The 22,809-nt window shown below is 40.1% G+C and overlaps 1 long non-coding RNA gene across 2 annotated transcripts in view; it reads left to right on the forward strand.

Moving 5' to 3' along the window:
- LOC103791908 (uncharacterized) overlaps nt 1-22,809 on the forward strand; it is a 107,783-nt gene that overhangs the window by 80,150 nt on the left and 4,824 nt on the right. For both annotated transcript variants that reach the window (XR_008480122.2, XR_008480123.2), the window contains one exon: nt 20,828-20,920. This is a non-coding gene — a long non-coding RNA (uncharacterized LOC103791908). The remainder of the gene's footprint in view (nt 1-20,827; nt 20,921-22,809) is intronic.

Here is a 22,809-nt window from a genome sequence, read left to right on the forward strand (position 1 = left end):
GAACTAATTTACACTCCCACCAACAGTGTGACAGTGTTCCTATTTCTCCACATCCTCTCCAGCATCTGTTGTCTCCAGATTTTTTAATGATCGCCATTCTAACTGGCATGAGATGGTATCTCAATGTGATTTTGATTTGAATTTCTCTAATGACCAGTGATGTGAGCATTTTTTTATATGTTTGTTGGCCTCATGTATGTCTTCTTTCGAAAAGTGTCTGTTCATATCTTTTGCCCACTTTTGAATGGGTTTTTTTTTCTTGTAAATATGTTTTAGTTATTTGTAGATTCTGGATATTAGCCCTTTGTCAGATGGGTAGATTGCAAAAAATTTTTCCCATTCTGTTTATTACCAGTTCACTCTAATGATTGTTTCTTTTGCTATGCAGAAGCTCTGGAGTTCAATTAGATCCCATATGTCTATTTTGAGTTTTGTTGCCATTGTTTTTGGTGTTTTAGTCATGAAGTCCTTGTCTTTGCCTACATCCTGAATGGTTTTACCTAGGTTTTCTTCTAGGGTTTTTATAGTGTCAGGTCTTATGTTTAAGTCTTTAATCCATTTGGAATTAATTTTAGTGTAAGGTGTCAGGAAGGGGTCCAGTTTCTGCTTTCTGCACATACCTAGCCAGTTTTCCCAACACCATTCATTAAACAGGGAGTCCTTTCCCCATTGCTTGTTTTTGTCAGGTTTATTAAAGATCATATAATTGCAGAGATGTTGTGTTGCCTCCGATGCCTCTGTTCTGTTCCAATTGGTCTATATCTCTGTTTTGTACCAGTACCATGCTGTTTTGATTACTGTAGCCTTGTAGTATAGTTTGAAGTCTGGTAGTGTGGTGCCTCCCGCTGTGTTCTTTTTACTTAGAATTGACTTGGCTATGCGGACTCTCCTTTGGTTCCATATGAAGTTTAAGGTGGATTTTTCCAGTTCTGTGAAGAAGGTCATTGGTAGCTTGATGGGGATAGTGTTGAATCTATAAATTACTTTGAGCAATATAGCCATTTTCACAATATCGATTCATCCTAACCGTGAACACGGAATGTTTTTCCATCTGTTTATATCTTTTCTTATTTCCTTGAGCAGTGGTTCATAGTTCTCCTTGGAGAGGTCCTTGACATCCTTTGTTAGTTGTATTCCTAGGCATTTTATTCTCTTTGTAGCAATTGTGAATGGCAGTTCATTCTTGATTTGGCTCTCTTTAAGTCTGTTATTGATGTATAGGAATGCTTGTGATTTTTGCACATTGATTTTGTATCCTGAGACTTTGCTGAAGTTGCTTACCAGTTTCAGGAGATTTTGGGCTGAGATAATGGGGTCTTCTAGATATACAATCATGTTGTCTGCAAATAGAGACAATTTGACTTCCTCCTTTCCTAATTGAATATGCTTTATTTCTTTTTCTTGCCTGATTGCTCTGGCTAGAACTTCCAATACTATATTGAATAGGAGTGGTGAGAGAAGGCATCTTTGTCTAGTGCCAGATTTCAAAGGGAATGCTTCCAGTTTTTGCCCATTCAGCATGATTTTGGCTGTGGGTTTGTCACAAATAGCTTTTATTATTTTGAGATACGTTCCGTCAGTACCTAGTTTATTGAGGGTTTTTAGCATAAAGGGCTGTTGAATTTTGTCAAAGGTCTTCTCTGCATCTATTGAGATAATCATGTGGTTTTTGCCTTTGGTTCTGGTTATGTGGTGAATTATTTTTATAGAATTGCGTATGTTGAACCAGCCTTGCATCCCTGGGATAAAGCCTACTTGATCGTGATGGATAAGCTTTTAGATGTGTTGTTACAATTGGTTTGCCAGTATTTTATTGAAGATTTTTGCATCTATGTTCATCATGGATATTGGACTGAAGTTTTTTGTTGTTGTTGAGTCTCTGCCAGGTTTTGGTCCAGGATAATGTTGGTCACATAAAATGATTTGGGAAGGATTCCCTCTTTTTGGATATCTTGGAATAGCACCAGAAGGAGTGGTATCAGCTCTTTTTTGTATGTCTTGTAGAATTCAGCTGTGAACCCATCTGGACCTGGGCTTTTTTGTTGGTAGGCTATTAATTGCTGTCTCAAGTTCAGCCCTTGTTATTGGTCTATTCAGGGTTTTGACTTCTTCCTGGTTTAGGCTTGGGAAGGTTCAAGTGTCCAGGAATTTATCCATTTCTTCCACGTTTATTGGTTTATGTGCATAGAGTTGTTTGTAGTAATCTCTGATGGTAGTTTGTATTTCTGTGGAATCAGTGGTGGTATCTCCTTTATCGTTTTTTATTGCATCTATTTGATTCTTCTCTGTTTTCTTTTTTATTAATCTGGCTAGCAGTCTGTCTATTTTGTTGATCTTATCAAAAAAACAGCACCTGGATTTATTGATTTTTTTTGGAGGCTTTTTTTGTGTCTCTATCTCCTTCAGTTCTGCTCTGATCTTAGTTATTTATTGTCTTCTGCTAGATTTTGATTTTTGTTTTTATCTTGCTCCTCTAGCTCTTTCGATTTGGATGGTAGGGTGTCAGTTTTAGATCTTTCCTTGCTTCTTATGTGGGCATTTATTGCTATCAGTTTTCCTCTAGACACTGCTTTAAATGTGTCCCAGAGGTTCTGATATGTTATGTCTTCATTCTCATTGGTTTCCAAGAACAACTTTATTTTCAGCTTCATTTCATTGTTTATCGAGTCATCATTCAAGAGTCAGTTGTTCAGTTTCCATGAAGTTGTGTGATTCTGAGTTGGTTTCTTAATCCTGAGTTCTAATTTGATTGCAGTATTGTCTGAGAGACTGTTATGATTTCCATTCTTTTTTATTTCCTGAGAAGTGATTTACTTCCAATTATGTGGTCAATTTTAGGCTAGGTGTGATATGGTGCTGAAAAGAATGTATATTCTCTGGATTTGGGGTGGAAGTTTCTGTAGATGTCTATTAGGTTTCCTTGGTTCCAATCTGAGTTCAAGTCCTGGATATCCTTGTTAATTTTCTGTCTGGTTGATCTGTCTACTATTGACAGTGGAGTGTTAAAGTCTCCCACTATTATTATGTGGGAATCTAAGTCTCTTTGTAAGTCATTAAGAACTTGCTTTATGTATGTGGGTGCTCCTATATTGGGTGTGTATATATTTAGGATCATTAGCTCTTCTTGTTGCATTGATCCTTTTACTATTATGTAATGTCCTTCTTTGTCTGTTTTGATCTTTATTGGTTTAAAGTCTATTTTATCAGAGACTAGGATTGCAACTCCTTTTTTTTTTTCTCTCCATTTGCTTGGTAAATCTTCCTGCATCCCTTTATTTTGAGTATATGTATCTCCTTGCATGTGAGATGTGTTTCCTGGATACAGCTCGCTGTTTGGTTTTGACTTTTTATCCAATTTGCCAGTCTGTGTCTTTGATTGAGGCATTTAGCCCATTTACATTTAAGGTTAATATAGTTATGTGTGAATTTAATCCTGCCATTTTGATGCTAGGTGGTTGTTTTGCCCAGTAGTTGATGCAGTTTCTTAATTGTGTCGATGCTCTTTACCATTTTGTACGTTTTTGGAGTGATTGGTACTGGTTGTTCCATTCTATGTTTAGTGCTTCTTTCAGGAGCACCTGTAAGGCAGGCCAGGTGGTGAAGAAATCTCTGAGCAATTTCTTGTTCATAAAGGATTTTATTTCTGCTAACAATCAGGCCCCTCTGTTCTAGGACTGCTGGAGGTCCACTTCAGACCCTGTTTGCCCAGGGATCATCTGTAGTGACTGCAGAACAGTAAGGATTGTTGCCAGTTTCTTCTTCTGTTATCTTTGTCCCAGAAGGATACCTGCCAGATGTCACCCTAGTTCTTCTTTATGAGGTGTCTCTTTGGATATACGGGGGTTGGGAAGCTGCTTGAGGAAACAGCCTCTCCCTTATAGGAGCTCAAGTGCTGAGCTGTGAGCTCTGTTGTTCTGTTCAGAGCTGCTTGGCTGGTACATTTAAGTCTGCTGCAGCAGAACTCATAACTGCCTTTTTTTCCCAGGTGCTCTGTCCTGGGAAGGTAGGGCTTTATTTATAAGTTCCTGATATGCTGCTGCTTTTTTTCAGAGTTGCCCTGCCCAGCGAGGAGGTAGCCTAGCCACAGTCTTCCAGCAGAGGCACTGCTGAGCTGCCATGGGTTCTGCCCAGCTACTGTGTTCAACTTCCTTGCAGTTTTGTTTATAGAGGTATAGTTAGAACTGCCTCAGTAATGACAGACTATCTCTGTAATGGTGGATTGCCTCAGTAATGGCAGACTGCTTCAGTAATGGCAGATTGCCTTGGTAATGGTGCACTGCCTCAGTAATGGAAGACTGCCTTGGTAGTGGTGAACTGCCTCAGTAATGGCAGATGCCCTTCCCACCACAAAGCTGTACTTGTGGTGAAATTCTCAATCCAGAGCATTTCAGATTGCTGGTCCTTGTGGGGGTGGGATGTGCCTAGCCAGATCACCTGGCTCCCTTTTTCAGTCCCCTTTTTTTCAGTTGAATGGGTGACTCAGTCTCCCAGGTGTTCCAGGCGCCAGTTGAAACGGCACCCAGATTTGTGTGAGTTTTTGTGTGGAGACCCATTGCGCCAGCTCAAACAGCCATGCTGGAGACTCATGGTGCTTTTCCACCCAGGAATCTCCCAGTCTGTAGGCAGTAAAAATTCGTTTGGAAATGCAGTGATTGGAGAGATCCAAGATGGCTGATCACTAGCAGCTCAGGCTTGTAGCTCCCAGTGAAATCGCAGAGAACAAGAGGACACCACACTTTCAGATGAATTTTTGTTGTTCACGGACCAGGAGATTCCCAGCAGAGGAGCCCCACGGGTCGCCAGCACGACTCTTGCAGCTGGTGTGGCGGTTTTGCCGGTGCCCCGGTGCGGCAGTTCTCAGTGCAGAGTAAACGGGACTGGGTCCCCTTTTGGTCGATGATTGGAGCTCCAGGAAGGGGCAGAGCCGCCCAGTCAGCTAATTGAAGAAGGGATTCAGGAGAGAAGCCAGACCGGAGACTCCCGGACAGAAAAGCACCAAGAATCTTGATGCCGCTGTTTTAGCCGATGCAGTGGGTTGCTCAGATTTTGTTCCTGGGAATTAACAAGTTGGACGTCCACTCAGAGACCTAATTTGAAAGTCGGTAATTACAAAGACAACAGCTGGATAAATTTACAATGATAAGAAGAAACCAGCGTAAAAAGGCTGAGAATACTCAAACTCAGAATGCCTCTCCCTCTACAGAGGATCACAGTTCCTCATCAACAAGGGAACAAGGCCTGATGGAGAACGAGTGCATTCCATTAACAGAATTAGGCTTCAGAAGGTGGATAATAAGAAACTTCTCTGAGTTAAAAGAACATGTTCAAGCCCAATGCAAAGAAACTAAGAACTTTGAAAAAAGGTTTGACGAAATCCTAATGAGAATAGACAATCTAGAGAGGAATATAAGTGAATTAATGGGACTGAACAATACGAGAACACTGAGAAGTATGCACAGGTTTTAACAGTCAAATTGTCAAGCAGAAGAAAGGATATCAGAGGTCAAAGACCAAACTTAATGAAATGAAATGAGAAGACAAGGTTAGAGAAGAAAAAGTAAAAAGGAATGAGCAAAGGCTCCAAGAAATATGGGACTATGTGAAAAGACCTAATTTACGTTTGGTAGATGTACCTGAATGTCATGAAGAGAATGAATCCAAGCTGGAAAATATTCTTCTGGAAAACTTTCCTAACCTAGTAAAGTGGGACAATACTCAACTCCAGGTAATACAGAGAACACTACAAAAATATTCCTCAAGTAGAGCAATCCCAAGACACATAATCGTTAGATTCACTAGGATTGAAATAAAGGAGAAAATTCTAAGGGCAGCTAGAGAGAAAGGTCAGGTTACCCATAAAGGGAAGCCTATCAGACTTACAGCAGATCTCTCAGCAGAAACCCTACAAACTAGGAGAGTGGGGGTCAATATTCAATACCCTCAAAGAAAAGAATTTTCAACCCAGAATCTCATATCCAGCCAAACTAAGCTTTATAAATGAAGGAAAAATAAAATTCTTCACGAACAAGCAAGCACTCAGAGATTTCATCACCACCAGACCTGCTTTACAAGAGCTTCTGAAAGAAGCACTACACACAGAAAGGAACAACCAGTATCAGCCAAAAACTTACCAAAAGGTAAAGAGTAGCTCCATAATGAAGAATTTATACCAACTAATGGGCAAAATAGCCTGCTAGCATTAAATGACAATATTAAACTCACAATATCAATAATAATCCTGAATTTAAATGGATTAATTGCCCCAATCAAAGACACAGATATGCAAACTGAACAAAAAGTCAAAACACATCGGCACTCTTTATCCAGAGCCATCTCATAAGCAAGGACACAGAAAGACTCAAAACAAAAGGTTGGAGGAAGACTCACCAGTCAAATGGAGAGAAAAAAAAACAAAAGAAAACAAAAAACAGGAGTTGTAACTTTCATCTCTGACAAAATAGACTACAATAGCAACAAAGACTAAAAGAAACAAAGAAGGACATTACATAATGATAAAAGGATCAATGCAACAACAGGAGTCAATGATCATAAATATATATGCACCCAATATAGGGGCACCCAGATACATAAGACAAGTTTTCAATGACTTATAAAGAGACTTGGACTACCACACAATAATAGCAGGAGACTTTGACACCACATTGTTAATATTCAATGGATTAACGAGATAGAAAAATAACAGGGACATTTATGATTTGAACTCAGATCTGGAGCAAGTAAACTCAATGAATATTTATAGAATTCTTCACCCCGGGTGCACAGAACATACATTTTTTTTAGTATCACATTACACCTATTTTGAAAGTGACCAAATAAATGGAAGCAAATCACTCTTTAGCATTTGCACAGCATTTCACAGATTTAAATGAAATATTGGTTGGCTGTTTCTTTGTTATTTTCTTTCCCTATTCCTTCCTGTCTCCGCTGTTAAGCACAATTATCAGCAAAAAAGAGGTTTTTAATACCTATTTTTAGATAGCATTCCAGCCTGGGCAATAGGGCAAGACTCCTGTTCTCTCTCGCCCTTTTCTCTTTCTCTAAAAAAAAAAAAAAAAAAAGGAAATGCAGTGATCACTCACCTTCTGCATTCTGGGAACTGCACTCCAGAGCTGTTCCTATTTGGCCATCTTGGATTGTTTGCTATTTTTTTGTCTTTTTAATAGTAGCCACTCTGACTGGGGTAAGATGATGTCTCATTGTGGTTTTGATTTGCATTTCTCTGATGATTAGTGATTTTGAGCATTTTTTTCATATACCTGTTGGCCATTTGTATTTTGTCTTTTGAGAAATATCTATTCATGTACTTTGCTTTCCCCTACTTTTTTTTTTTTTTTTGAGACGGAGTTTCACTCTTGTTACCCAGGCTGGAGTGCAATGGCGTGATCTTGGCTCACCACAACCTCTGCATCCTGGGTTCACACAATTCTCCTGCCTCAGCCTCCTGAGTAGCTGGGATTACAGGCATGCACCACCATGCCCAGCTAATTTTTGTATATATTTTTTTTTTTTTAGTAGAGACGGGGTTTCACCATGTTGACCAGGATGGTCTCGATTTCTTGACCTCGTGATCCACCTGCCTCGGCCTCCCAAAGTGCTGGGATTACAGGCTTGAGCCACCGCGCCCGGCCTCCCCTACTTTTTAATGGAATTATTTGTTGCTTTTTTTTTTTTTCCTGTTGAGTTGTTTGAGTTCCTTGTATATTCTGTATATTAGTCCCCTGTCAGATGAAGTTTGCAAATGTTTTCTCCAATTCAGCAGGGTGCCTCTTCACTTTGGTGATTATTTCCTTTATTGTGCAGAAGCTTTCTTTTTGTTTAATTAAGTCTCTTTTGTCTATTTTTATTTGTTATCTATGCTTTTGAAGTCTTGGTAATACATTCTTTGCCTACACCAATGCCCACTAGAGTTTTTGCTAGGTTTTCTTCTAGTATTTTTATAATTTTAGAGCTTGCATTTAAGTCTTTAATCAACTTCAAGTTTATTTTTGTATGTGGTGAGAGATAGGGGTCCAGTTTCATTCTTCTGCATGTGGCTATCTTATTTTTCCAGCACGATTTATTTAAGAGATTGTCCTTTCTCCAATATGAGTTCTTGTTGCCTTGGCCAATGATCAGTTGACTGTAAATATGTGGCCTTATTTTTGGGTTTTCTGTTCTGTTCCATTGGTCTATTTTTATACCAGTATGATGTTGTTTAGGTTATTATAGTCTTGTGGCATATTTTGAAGTCAGGCAATGTGATGCTTCCAGCTTTGTTCATTCTGCTCAGGATTGTTTTGGCTCTTGGGTTCTTTTTTGGTTTCACATGCATTTTAGGATTATTTTTTCTAGTTCTGTAAAAAAAATGGTGTGGCATTTTTATTAAAATTGCATTGAATCTGTAGATTTCATTGGATTGGTCCATACAGTCATTTTAACAATATGAATTCTAATCCATGAGCTTGAGATGTTTTTCCATTTGTTTGTATTATCTTCAGTTTCTTTCATCAGTATTTTGTAGTTTTCTTTGTAGAGATCTTTCACCTCTTTGGTTAAATATGTTCCTAGGCTTTTGTTTGTTTGTTTGTTTGTAGCTATTATAAATGGGAATGCTTTCTTGATTTTTGTAGAAATGCTAATGATTTTGGGGCATTGATTTTGCATCCTATAGCTTTAATGAATTCATTTATCAAATCTTAGAGGTGTAGGGGTGTGTTTGTGTGTGTGTGTGTGTGTGTATAGTCTAGGTTTTTCTAGGTATATCACATCAACAGCAAAGAGGGACAATTTAACTTCCTCTTTTCCAATTTGGATGCTGTTTATTTTTTTCACTTGCCTGATTGCTCTGGCTAGGACTTCCAGCACTGTCTTGGATAGGGGTAATGAAAGTGGGCATCCTTGTCTTGTTCCAGTTCTCAGAGGAAAGGCCTTCAACTTTTCCACATTCAGTATGATTTTAGTTGTGGGTTTGTTGTATATGGCCTTTCTTATTTTGAGGTATGTTCCTTTTATACATAGTTTGTTGAGTTTTCTATCATGAAGCCATGTTGAATTTTATCAGATGATTTTCTGCATCTATTGAGATGATCATGTGGTTTTTGTCCTTCATTCTGTTGACATAATATATCATGTTTATTGACTTGCATATGTTGAACCATTCTTGCATCCCTGATATAAATCTCACTTGATTATGGTATATTATCTTTTTGTTTTTTGTATTTGTTTGAGACAGGATCTCCTTCTATTGCCTAGGCTAGAGTGCAGTGGGGTGATCTTAGCTTACTGCAACCTCAGCCTCCTGGGCTCAAGTGATACTTCCACGTCAGCCTCCTGAATAGCTGTGACTATAGGTGAATGCCACCACACCTGATTAATTTTTGTTATTTGTAGAGATGGAGTCTCACTATATTGCCCAGACTGGTCTTGAACTCCTGGGCTTAGGTAATCCTACTGCCTTGCCTTAGCTTCTCAAAGTGCTGATGAGGGAATGTGTTCTCTTTCCAGATCCACAGGAGACATAGTTTTGAGGGCAAGAACTTCCTAGCACCATGCCCCCCACTCCTATCTCTCTCCATCTGGGAGATTTAACAGTTTGTGTTTAAATTTCACAGGCACAGGAAGAAACTAGGAGTTAGTCACTCCAGTGGAAGTTCTAATGAACCCCTTTCATTGGCCTGGGGTCTTAGAGAAGGTGGGGGTTCCTCCCAGCTTAAAAGTCCCCTTCTTCCACAGCCCTTCGGACTCCATGTTTGGATCCCCTTCCATGGACACTCCCTTCGTGGAAGCGGTTTTTCTCTATCCTAGATTTTCCCTCTGGAGTCTCCTTCCACACTCTCTCATGGAAGCCTATCTTCCCTTCCTAAACTCTATCTCTCTATTCCCTTCTTCTCAGTGTGAGAAGGAAATCCATCTTTCTAAATTCTCTCACTCAGTGTGAGAGTTAGCTGTTTCTTTCTCTCCTTCTCCTGTTTCTCTCTCTCTTTAAATAAATCACTTTCTGGTCGGGCGCGGTGGCTCACGCCTGTAATCCCAGCACTTTGGGAGGCCGAGGCGGGTGGATCACGAGGTCAAAAGATCGAGACCATCCTGGTCAACATGGTGAAACCCCGTCTCTATTAAAAATACAAAAAATTAGCTGGGCATGGTGGCGCGTGCCTGTAGTCCCAGCTACTCGGGAGGCTGAGGCAGGAGAATTGCCTGAACCCAGGAGGCGGAGGTTGCCGTGAGCCGAGATCGCTCCATTGCACTCCAGCCTGGGTAACAAGAGCAAAACTCCATCTCAAAAATAAATAAATAAATCACTTTCTACGAACACTTTTGAGTCCAGCATTTACTGCGCACTGTGCTGTGGTCCCCTCTCTCATTCTTGAGAGGGCAGGAGACCAAGAATCTGGAGAAACATCCTCTCAGGGGAGCTGAGGGCACCCTGAACCCCAATATTACACTGGGGTTACAGATGTGATAATCCAATACCAAATCCAACAGTACATCAAAAAGATAATATACTCTGCCAAGGCCTGGGGGAATTATCTTTTCGATGTTCCATTGGATTTGGTTTGCTAGTATTTTGTTGAGGATTTTTGTGTCTATGTTCAGAGATACTGTTCTGTAGTTTTCGTTTTTGTCATCTCCTTGAGTTTTGATATTAGGGTGATGCTGACCACATAGATGAGTTAGGAAAAATTTCCTCCTCTCTGATTTTTTGAAATAACTTCAAGAAGATTGATAGTAGTGCTTTGTACCTTTGGTAGAACTCAGGTGTGAATCTATCTGGTCCTGGGCTTTTATGCTGTTGTTGTCTTACTGATTCAGTCTTACTGTCTGTTATTGATTTGTTTAGGTTTTCTGTTTATTCATGCCCAATTGGGGTAGGTTGTATGTTTTCAAGAATTTATCTATATCTGATAGGTTTTCCAGTTTGTCAGTGTGTAGTTGTTCATAACAGTCTCTGATGATCTTTTGTATTTCTGTGATATCAGTTGTAATGTTTCCTTTTTCATTTCTGACTTTATTTAAATCTTTCTTCATGACTAGCCTAGCTAGTGGTTTTTAAATATTGTTTATCTTTTTGAAGAGCCAACATTTCATTTTGTTGATCTTTTGTAGTTTTTTAAGTCTCTATTTTATTTAGTTCCGTTCTGATTTTTATTATTTCTTTTCTTCTGCTAATTTGTGATTTAATTTGCTTTTGCTTTTCTAATTCCTCAAGGTGCATAATTAGAATGATAATTTGTAATTTTTCTACTTTTTTGGTGTAGGCATTTATTGCTATAAACTTCCCACTTAGCACTGTTTTTGCTGTATTCCACAGGTTTTTGCATGTTGTATTTTTGTTTGTTTCAAGAAATTTTTTGACTTCTGTTTCAATTTCCTCATTGGCTCAATGGTCATTCAAAAACATGTTGTTTAATGTCCTTATATTTGCCTACTTTTGAGAGTTTCTCTTGGTATTGATTTTTTAGTTTTATTGTGATCTGAGGAAATACTTGATTTGAATTTGATTTTAAAATTTTTCTGAAACTTGTTTTGTGGCCTAACATATGGTCTGTCTTGGAGAATGTTCCATGTGCTAATAAGCAGAATATATATTTGGCAATTGTTGGGTAGAATGTTCTGTAAATGACTAAATAAAGTCTACTTTAAATTTAATTTTTTGTGTTGATTTTCTGTCTAGATGAGCTGTGTAATGCTGAGAGTAGGGTGCTGGGAAATCCCCCACAATTACTGTACTACAGTTTATCTGTCTCTCTCTTTAGATTTAGGAATGTTTGCTTTATAAAGCTGGATATTCCAGTCTTGGGTGCGTATATGTTTAGAATTGTTGTACTCTCTTTCTGGATTGACCCTTTCATTAATATATAATTATCTTCCTTGTCCTTTTTTTTAAACTACTCTTGATTTAAAGTCTGTTTTATCTGATATAGCTACTCCTACCCACTTTTGGTTTCCATTTGCATGGAATATTTTTTTTCATCCCTTTACTTTCAGTCTATGGTAAGATGGTAAGATGAATTCCTCAAAAGCAGCATATAGCTGAATCACTTAAAAATATCAATTCAAGCATTTTTTATCTTTTAACTGGAGAATTTAATCCATTTATGTTCAAGGTTATTATTGATACATGAGGCTTTGTTCTTGTCACATTGCTAATTGTTTTCTGGTTTTCAATATATTCTTGTTTGTTTTTTTTTTCTTCTTATTGTGTGTCATTGTGGGTTGGTGGGTTTCTATAGTGGTACCATTTGAATCCTTTCTCTTCCTCCATTGTGCGATTGCTTCACCAGTGAGTTTTACAGTTTGATGTGTATTCATGATGGGAGATGACATTCTTTTGCTCCCAGGTTTAGGGTGGCCTTGAGCATTTCTTGTAGAGCTGATCTAGTGGTAATGAATTCCCTCAGCATTTGCTTGTCTGGGAAAGACTTTATTTTTTCTTCACTTATGAAGGATAATTTTGCTGGATCTAATATTCTTGGCTAGCAGTTTTTTTGTTTGTTTGTTGTTGTTGTTGTTTTCACTTTGAATGTATCTTCCCATTCTCTTCTGGCCTTTAAGGTTTCTGGTGACAAATCCACTGTTGGTCTGATGGAGTTTCTTTTATGGTTGACGAGACACATTTGCTGTTTTTAGAATTTTCTCTTTATCTTTGACATTAGACAGTCTAACTATGCTGTGCCATGGAGAAGAATTTTTTTGTATTGTATCATCCTGGGATTGCTGAATTTTCTGTATCAGAATGTCTAAAACTCTTACTAGACTTGGGAAGTTGTCATCTATTATTTTGCTGTATTTTCGATTTCTTTTATTTTTTATTTGCCTTTGGGGATATTAATAATTTGTAGATTTGATCTCTTTACATGTCCCAATGTCACATAAGCTTTACTCCTTATTTTAATTTTCTTTATTTTTATCTAACTGGATTATTTGAAAAGACCTGTCTTAAATTTTTGATATTCGTTATTTTGCTCAATCTAGTCAATTGATGAAGTTTTTAAATGTGTTTTGTATTTTACTCAATGAATTATTCACTTTTAGAATTTGTTTGGTTCTTTTTATAAATGTCTGTCTTTAGAAAATTTCTGATTCATATTCTGAACTGTTTATCTGACTTCTCCAAGAATTCTCTTGTATCTAAATAAGCTTCTTTAAAGTCAGTATTTTGAATTCTTTATTCAGAATTGTATAAATTTATTTACTTTTGCGACATTACTCTATTGCCCAGGCTGGAGTGCAGTGGTGTGATCTCATCTCACTGCAACCTCTCCCTCCTGGGTTCAAGCAATTCTTCCTGCCTCTGCCTCCCAGGTAGCCAGGATTACAGGCACCTGGAACCATGACCAGCTATTTTTTTTAATTTTTAGTAGAGATGGAGCTTCACCATGTTGGCCAGGCTGGTCTCGAACTTCTGACCTCAAGTGATCATGAGGCCTGAGCCCCAAGCCTGGCCTATATATTTCTTTTTGATTGGGATATGTTGCAGGAGAATAATTACGTTCCTCATGAGGTTTCATATTTCCTTGCCTTTTTATGTTGATATTTGTTTAACTGATATAACTGTTGCTTCTTCCAATTTTTTGAAATTGTTTTCTTAGGGAAGGACTTTCTCCTGAAGGTGTATATAATGTTGTTGATTGGGTAGGGCATTTTGGCTTTTCTTTCTGGGGCATGCAGTATTGTAATTTCTGTATGACTTCTCTGGCTATAAACAGTATCAGTGGTATCTGTGATTTACTCAGTGGCTTAAGATGTGGTTATTATTTGAGACTGTGGTGAAGTTTTGCTGTGGAGTAGGATGCCATGGGCCAGTCACCAGGTCTCAGTGGTGGCAGTGGTGAGCTTAGCATGCCTGTTCTTTGGCTTCAAGGCATCTTGTGCTGGCACCAGTGTTATTGGGTCCAGGAGGGTTGATCCTTGGGCCTCCAGGTGGCTTGGTTGGGTGCTGGTAGTGCCACTGGGGGGCTCGGCATGTGGGCAAGTTCTTGGACCACTGGAAGCTGGTATGATATGGGTGATGGCAGTGCCAGTGATGGAGCAACCCCATGTGGGCTGTACTCCTATTGGCATTTGCTGTGACAGGCTGGGTGCCAGCTGTAGTGGTATTGGCAAGTTGTTTTGGCTGAACCTTAGACCCTGCGAGTAGTGTTCAAGTGCCAACGAGGTGGACTGCACTGGATGATTTCTAGGCTTCTGGACAGTATGCTTGGGTAGTTGGTGGAGGAGACTATGATGGGAGACTTGTACTCATGCCCCCAGTAGTACATTTAGGAGCTGACTGTGATGGCCGAGGGTGGGGATGATCTCCAGGGCACCAGGGTAATACTCAAGTGTGGGCAGCAGTTGCTGTACTGTGGGTTTGTCACCAGGGAGGGTGGGGCCTCTCTCAGCTGGAGCAGTATAGGCAGGTAGCTGTGGAGAGTGGTTTGCTCATACCTTAGTTTCATAGCAGCCTGCAGGAGCATTAGTGGGATTTGTCCTCGAAGTACATGAAAATACCTGTGCTTCCCCTCTCCCTCCTTGGCCTGGTGGTGCAGGGACAGGGTCATCCCAAGCCCTAAGTCATTATGCAGACCTTTGGAGGATAGGTTCTCTGTGCTATGGCCTTGCCATTGGGAAGGGCAGGGTCCTTCTCAGCTGAAGCAGCACAGGCAGGTAGCTGTGGGTAGATTGGTCATCATGCGTTGGTCTCATGCAGCCTACAGCAGCAGCAATGGGATTTGTCTTACAGATGCGTGGGAGTGCTTAGCCTCCCCTTTCTCCTTGGCCTGGTGGTGGCAGTGGCACCATTAGCCCTGGCCCTAGATCAGGATGCAGACCTTTAGAGGCTAGTCTCTCAGAATGGCACCAGCAGTGGGCCTGCCACTGGGGAGAGTGGGGCCCCTCTCAGCTGGAGCAGTGCAGGCAGGAAGCTATGAAGAGTGCAGTTAGCCTTGGTCCCATAGCAGCCCACAGCTGCCATGACCCCCTCCTTGGGTTTGATTTTTTGCTAGAATGGCTCACAGAATTCAGGGAAACACTTTTAACTATTGCTAATTTATTCTAAGAGGCTACAACTCAGGAGCAGCCAGATGGAAGTGATCCATAGGGCAAAATATAGGGGAAGAGGTGCAGAGCTTCCATGCCTTTTCTGGATTCACTATACGCTACATGTTCAGCAACCTGGAAGCTCTCCAAACCCTGTCCCTTTGTGTTTTTATAAAGGCTTCATTATGTTGACATGACTGATTAAATCATCGACCATTGTTGATTAACTCAACCTTAAGCTTCTCTAATCACTTGATTGGTTCTGCTGGCAACTATCCCCTATCTTGAGGTTTTCTAAGTGCCCCCAGCCATTAGTAACCTTATTAGCATACAAAAGACACATATTACTTCACAGATTCTGAGGGTTTTCTGAACTATGTGGCAGAAATGAGGCAGAGGTCAAGTACATATTTTTCATTACATTACCACACTCTAGTTCCTCCATCTTTTCCTTCCTTCCTACTTTCTCTTTCTTTCTTTCTTTCTTTCTTTCTTTCTTTCTTTCTTTCTTTCTTTCTTTCTTTCTTTCTTTCTTCTTTCCTTCCTTCCTTCCTTTCCTTCCTTCCTTTTCTTTCTTTCTTTTTGTTTCTTTCTCTTTTCTTTTCCTTTCTTTTCTTTTATAAAATCGCACAATCTTGGCTCACTGCAACCTCCACTTCCCGGACTCAAGCAATTCTCCTGCCTCAGCCTCCAGAGTAACTGGGATTACAGGCATGCTCTACCATGCCCAGATAATTTTGTATTTTTAGTAGAGACAGGGTTCTTTTAGTTAGGCTGGTCTTGAACTCCTGACCTCAGGTGATTCACCCGCCTCAGCCTCCCAAAGTGCTGCCATTACAGACATGAGCCACCATGCCTGGCCTACATCCTAGTTTTCAAAACTGTTGTTCTACTCCTCTACTATTATCATTCTTTTGTAGATTAATTTCTTCTTAAACCATCTACTGTAATATTAATATGTTTGGGGAAGCAGTGGTTATAGTCGTGTGTGCAGGTAACCTGTATTTCTGTTTTGTGTGATTTGTTATTTTAGAATTATTTATTTCACATTGTCTCCCTTATGAAATTGTAAACTCCACAATTAGTGACCATTCTCTTTTTCACTACTATATCCTGATCTCCTAGCACAGTACCTGGCACATAGTTCTTATTTAATGAACATCTCTTAAATAAATGAATATAAAATGACTGAGGCAGGACGCAGGAAAGGTGGCAGGGGCAGGCACAACAAAATAAAACTTCATAGTATCCCTCATCATTTTGTCTAGACCAGTGGTTCTTAAAGGAGGGTGACTTTATCACCCAGAAGATATTGATCATGCCTGAGAACATTTTTGGTTACCAAAATTGGAAGGGTGGGACAGTTTGCTATTGACATAGAGTGAGCAGTGCCCAGGGATTCTGTTAAACATCGTACAATGCACAGAACAGCTCCCTACAACAAAGAATTATTCATTCTAAATGTCAGTAGTGCTGAGGCTGAGAAACCCTGGTCTACACCTAGCTCTAATATATAGCTAATATTTATAATTTGATCTTTCTTAAATACATGGCTCATTTTCAAAATACCACAAGCATGGGTTGAAACTTCTATCTGTATGTGTATTTTGGTGTATGGGCTCAGTGGAGAAGTACTAGGTTTGAATATCCTATGGCTCACTCCTTTATAGTAGTTGATTTTACATACTCCCCCCTCCTTTTTTTGAAAGCTAGTATTAGTGGATAAGGAAAAAAGTAGGAAAGAAATTCACAGAATCCCTACTTAATTCATTAATTTTCTTTCTACCTTCAGTGGTAAGTAGATTTAATGGTGTCTTACAGTGTTTCTCAGCTGTTCCCCTATCTTCTCAGAGAAAAGTGCCTACCAGGCTGTTCACAATAACCAAACAGGGTAATTATAACACTCTAAGACTAGAAGGGGCCTTGTTTTAAGATAAAGTAATTATGTCTCATGCAGCTAGCTCAGTACAGAACTAGAATAAGAATTTGGGTCTGGGCCAGGCGTGGTGGCTCAAGCCTGTAATCCCAGCACTTTGGGAGGCCGAGACGGGTGGATCATGAGGTCAACAGATCGAGACCATCCTGGTCAATATGGTGAAACCCCGTCTCTACTAAAAATACAAAAAATTAGCTGGGCATGGTGGCACATGCCTGTAATCCCAGCTACTCAGGAGGCTGAGGCAGGAGAATTGCCTGAACCCAGGAGGCGGGGGTTGTGGTGAGCTGAGATCGCGCCATTGCACTCCAGCCTGGGTAACAAGAGCGAACTCCATCTCAAAAAAAAAGAATTTGGGTCTGTACTAAAAGGTAGCTGTATTCTGCTGTGGCATGTTCTTTGAATTAAAAGCAACAGCAGCCACAAAAACTCTGTTGACTACACAAATCTACCTTCAACAACTGAGTGAATAAAATACATACCATACTCTACTTTCATAAAAACTGAAATCACCTGGAGCAACCATTCCATGTTAGCCAACCATACCAAATGCGACACCACAGACAGTTGATTATAACCTTGCAGACAAAGCCTGGATTTGTAGTTATACGTTGTGACATGTAGCACTTTTGGGAGTCTTGCGTAAGCTCTGTTTTGATGACAACTGTTTCCAGAGTGAATTCATTCAGGCTAAACTCAGAGGTTAGTCATGGTTGGTTATTTAATGCTTTACCACTCCACAACTCCACCTCTCTTTTCCAAATTCATCATTTAAGTCCAGACAAAGTTGGCACAAAATGGAATGTTGTGCCTTTTCTGCAGTTCTTGTTGAACTAATGACTTGTTATAAATTCAAAGCTAATTTTGCTTTTGTTACTCTCTCTCTAGAAGCTGGATAATGACCTCCTTCCACATTTTCTTCCCCCAGAGTTTTGCTTTTTCTTTTCTTTTTTTTTTTTTCTTAGATGAAGTGAAGTGCAGTGATGCGATCTCAATTCGCTGCAACCTCCACCTCCTGGGTTCAAGCGATTCTCCTGCCTCAGCCTTCCAAGTAGCTGGGATTACAGGTGCCTGCCACCACACCTGGCTAATTTTTTGTATTTTTGGTAGAGACAGGGTTTCACCATGTTGGCCAGACTGGTCTCCAACACCTGACCTCAGGTAATCTGCCTGCCTCGGCCTCCCAAAGGGCTGAGATTACAAAGAGCCACCGCGCCCAGCCTTCTCGCAGAATTTCTGAGAGCCAGTAATGCAAAGGTTTTTTGACATCTTCCGATAAATGAAAGCCCTGAACCAAATCCATGGAATCTCTGACTGCTTCTCCCTTCACAGCTCCCTGTGATGAGAATTCAGTCATTCCTTTCTTTTTTCACCTGGCCTGAAAGTGTCCTCTTTCTCCAGGCTCTGCAGTACTTCTCTAAGTCTGAATATGTAACCACACTTCTGGGCTGGGTTTTAACAGAAGTCACTCAGCCTTCTCATTGGACCACAAACTGGAGTGGATAATCCATCAACTGTGACCACGGAATAGCTTTTAAGCTCCTTTCATCGCCAAGGGGAAGCCTGGATACTGGCTGCTTTTCTATCAATCCCCCACTGAGCATTTCCTCCGTACTTATTTATGCTCATTTTCTTGTATTATTTATGTACATTACTTTTCTGAACTAAATGTAGCTCCTTGAGGGCAGGGCCCTATTCACAGAATCACCATGACAGCCAACTCTGTGGCTTGGCCCTAATGGGTTTAATTAGTATTTGTGCTAGAGTCACAGAAGAAGTTATAGCAGATGTGCTCTATGCCATGGTCCTTATTTCCCTATTTATCTTATTTATATGATGGCTTCTTATTTACACAGCTAGATGAGAGGGCATTCATTTCTTCAAGGGTTTTCAGTGATGGGATCAGAAGGTAAAAAAAGCAAATTCTTGCAAAAGAAATTTAATATCAAAATTTTTGTCCTAAATATTAAGATGGGAACATTTTTCAAGAATAAGCAAATAGGTAGAATCATTTTTTCTCCTTCCTCCCCACTTTCCATACCAGGTAAAAATCCCAGCAACTAAAGATAGAGAAAGAGTGTGGGAGGAGCAAAACAGTTTAAGAAATTAGTCTGGCTAGGAGCAGTGGCTCATGCCTGTAATTCCAGCATTTGGGGAGGCCAAAACAAGAGATCAATTGAGGCCAGGAGTTCAAGACTAGCTTGGTTAACATAGTGAGACCTTGTTTCGACAAAATTTATTTTTAATTATTCAGGCTTGATGATATGAACCTGTAGTCTCAGATCTTCAGGAGGCTGAGTGGGGAGGATTGCTTGAGCCTAGGAGTTTGAGGTTACAATGAGCTATGATTGTGCCACTGCACTCCAGTCTGCACAACAGGATGAGACTCTGTTTGTGAAACGAAAAAGAAAGAAAGAAATTAGCCTGTGTCTAGGTCTTGTTTCCTGCCCCAACCCCCAGAGAGCTTTAAGATATCCCTGATCTGAGTTCACCTGGTCTTTCTGATCTCTTCTGGAACTAATCTATGACTTAGAGAAAGAGGGTAGAGATAGCGTTGAGGGTGGAAAGAACACAGTGAGTGCCTGCAACAGTTCAAGGTCCTCTGGGAGCCCAGAGCACTATAGATGACTGATCTTCTGGTTCCATTAGAAAGTCTGAGAAAATAGGCAAAGAGGGAGAGGTGAGAAAGGAGAGAGAGTGAGGGAGAGGGGAAGATGAAAGGAAAGAGGGAGACAGAGAGAGAGAGATGGGGGAGAGGGAGGGAGAGGGGGGGAGAGAGAGAGAGAGAGAGAGAGAGAGAGAGAGAGAGAGAGAGAGAGAGAGAGAGAAAATCACTAGCCAGTAAGCACATAGAAGGAATAGGTAAAAGACATAGAGAAAAAGGAGAGAGAGGAAAAGGAAAAAGAGAAGTGAATAGATTACTTTCTCTACCTGGCTTGAGTTGAGATTTTCTACAGACTAGGAAAGGGTCATCCAAGAGATATATACTAAGTAGATCAAAATTGCTTCACAGACCTGAAATGATTGGTTGTCAACAATATCATATCATTTAACTTAATACCACAGGCAGGGCCGAGTGGTAACTTTCAGGAGCAGTAGGCACTTCCCCCTTAGAAAAAAAGTAAAATGTATATTTTATGACTAGGTTAGAATAAAGGTGAAGATATTAGTATAACATTACATAAAACATGTTTTTTGACCGAAAACTTCATTTTTTCCTTCTGATTTCTAAAGAAATAAAATTCTGTCCATGGGCCCTAAACAAATTGTGGGGTCTCTAGCCCCTGTGCCCTTTGTGCCTGCTGGGGATATTGGCCTTGACAACAGGATGAACATGGACCACTGGAGCCTGGAATTCTGCCACTGAGAGGTTCCCCCAGGAGTGTGCTTTCTTTTCTCTCCTGGGTTCCATAGATTCCCTCCTTCTCCCCAGGTATGGTGTGCTACTCCCTTTTGCATTCCTATAAAGAAATACCGAGGCTGGGTAATTTATAAAGAAAATGGGTTTAATTCACTCACGATTCTGAGGCTGTACAGGAAGCATAGCAGCAACATTGGCTTGGCTTCCGGTGAGGGCCTCAGGAAGCTCACAATCATGGTGGAAGGTGAAAAGAGAAGCCAGCGTATCACATGGTGAGAGCACGAACAAGGGAGAAAAGGGGGAGGTCCCAGACGTCCCAGACTTTTTTCTTTTCTTTTTTTTTTTTTTTTTTTAAAAAACACTCGGTCACTCAGGCTGCAGTGCAGTGGTGCGATCATGATTCACTGCAGCTTTGGGGCCAAGCAATCCTCCCACCTCAGCCTCCCAAGTAGCTGGGACCATGAGTGGGTATCACCATGACCAACTAATTTCTTTTTTGTCTTTTGTAGAGACAGGATCTCACTATATTGCCCAGACTGGTCTCAAACTCTTGGACTCAAGTGATCCTCCTGCCTTGGTCTCCCAAAGTGCTGGGGTTACAGGTATGAACCATTGTGCTTGGTCTCCAGACTCTTTTGAACAACCAGATCTCATGTGAACTAACTGAGCAAGAACTCACTCATCACCAAGGGGAACAGAACTAAGCCATTAGTAAGGGATCTGCCCCCATGACCTAATACCTTCTACTAGGTCCCACCTCCAACATTGGAGGTCACGTTTCAATGTGAAATTTGGAGGGGACGAACATCCAAGCCATATCATATAGGTTTCTCCTGCATTGGGCTTTACACAGGTCAATAAATGCCTCTAATCTCCAACCCCAATCAGAAAGACTCTCATGTCATTAGTAAGGATAGTTCCATTTCAACGGGGATCTAATTGTAAATGCAGGGTTTTCGTGCTGCTATATAAATTAGCTTGACAATCCAATTGAGAGCTGCCCACACTAATATTAAAAAAAACAAGCAAAACCCCAAAGCATCGCTCTCACCATATGAATACAGAGCTCCTGACCACCATGCACATTATGGCTAGTGACCAGAGAAGGCAACTGAAAGCTGGCCTTTACTGTTGGGTGCATGTTGGCAGGCATGGAGAACTCCCATCCATTTCTCTCTCCACTAATTGCCTTCCTAAGATTGTGGCAGAAAACACACCGGATCCGGCTCTGAAAACCACAGGGGCTCATAGGAATGAGTGACATATTATTACTCTGCCCTTCAGGAATTAGCCTCCTTACTGTCAGACCAGCCACAGAACTTTCTCCACTTATTCCTTAGATGTCAACCACCCACACTTCAAATCACCCTGGAGACTGTTGTGACTGGGATGATTTGACTGCATGTAGGTCAGAGCTGCCTCCAGGCAACTTGTGGGGCCAAGGCTCTGTGGCTAGAAGGAAGTGAGCATTAACACATCACTTAGGCCAACATCTTTGCTGAAAGATCATCATCAGGAGAGTTGTCAATATCACCGATCTGATAATTGGGTATTTTTGGTAAAACACACACACACACACAAACACACACACACACACACTTACACACACAGCCCTGCTTTTAGGAGAATTGCTCTTAAATTGACGTGGGTGGAGATTTTACGGAACTGAGTAATTTTTAGACTTGGGAGTACGACGCCTAGTCTCCTAATGCCTGTCCTGCATAGCATGCCTACACAGTATTTTTAAATTAGAGATAATTAAATTTGATTTTGTTTCAACAATTATTTTGACAATTTTAAGATATATTTTCAAATTGTTTGTGCCATTCTAGTATTTTTCAAATCCAAGACTGAAATTAATTTTTCTAGCTGCTTATCCCATCTTTGAGTTAAGAACATAGGTCTTAGGATTTCAGTTTAATAGGTGACTTTTAAAAGGTTATTTATTAATTTAGAAACAGGGTCTTACTATGGTGCTGGCTACTCTCCAACTTCTGAGCTCATCCTCTCACCTCAGACTCCTAAGTAGCTGGTATTACTAGTATGTGCCACTGCAGCTGGCTCTAATAGTTGATTTTTGAAACCATATAGAAAATTTCAATTTAATAAACATTTTTAATTAAAAATATGTGCACAATTCACAGATTACCAGTCTTTTGGAATTATAGAATATCTTTGACATCTTTTCTTAATGGTTATAAAGATATTTTCTGATTGCAAAATTATGAAAATTAATGTTCATTGTGATATTGATGTGAGTCTAGGTCAATGTAGAGTTCTGGAAACAGAATAATAGCTAAATAGACAGTTCACTTTGGGAACTGATTATAACACCTGGAAATTATGTATATATTATTAAATTAAATGAGATATATATAAATAAATCAAGCATTGGGGCTTGGCACATAGTATTTTTTCAGTAATTGAGAGAAGAGTTTGACGATGAAATTATTTACACATTCAGGAGTAACTTCCTAGATCTGTTTCTCTG

This window comes from Callithrix jacchus, chromosome 3 (assembly GCF_049354715.1).
Source record: "Callithrix jacchus isolate 240 chromosome 3, calJac240_pri, whole genome shotgun sequence".
In the NCBI taxonomy this organism is placed as follows: domain Eukaryota; kingdom Metazoa; phylum Chordata; class Mammalia; order Primates; family Cebidae; genus Callithrix; species Callithrix jacchus.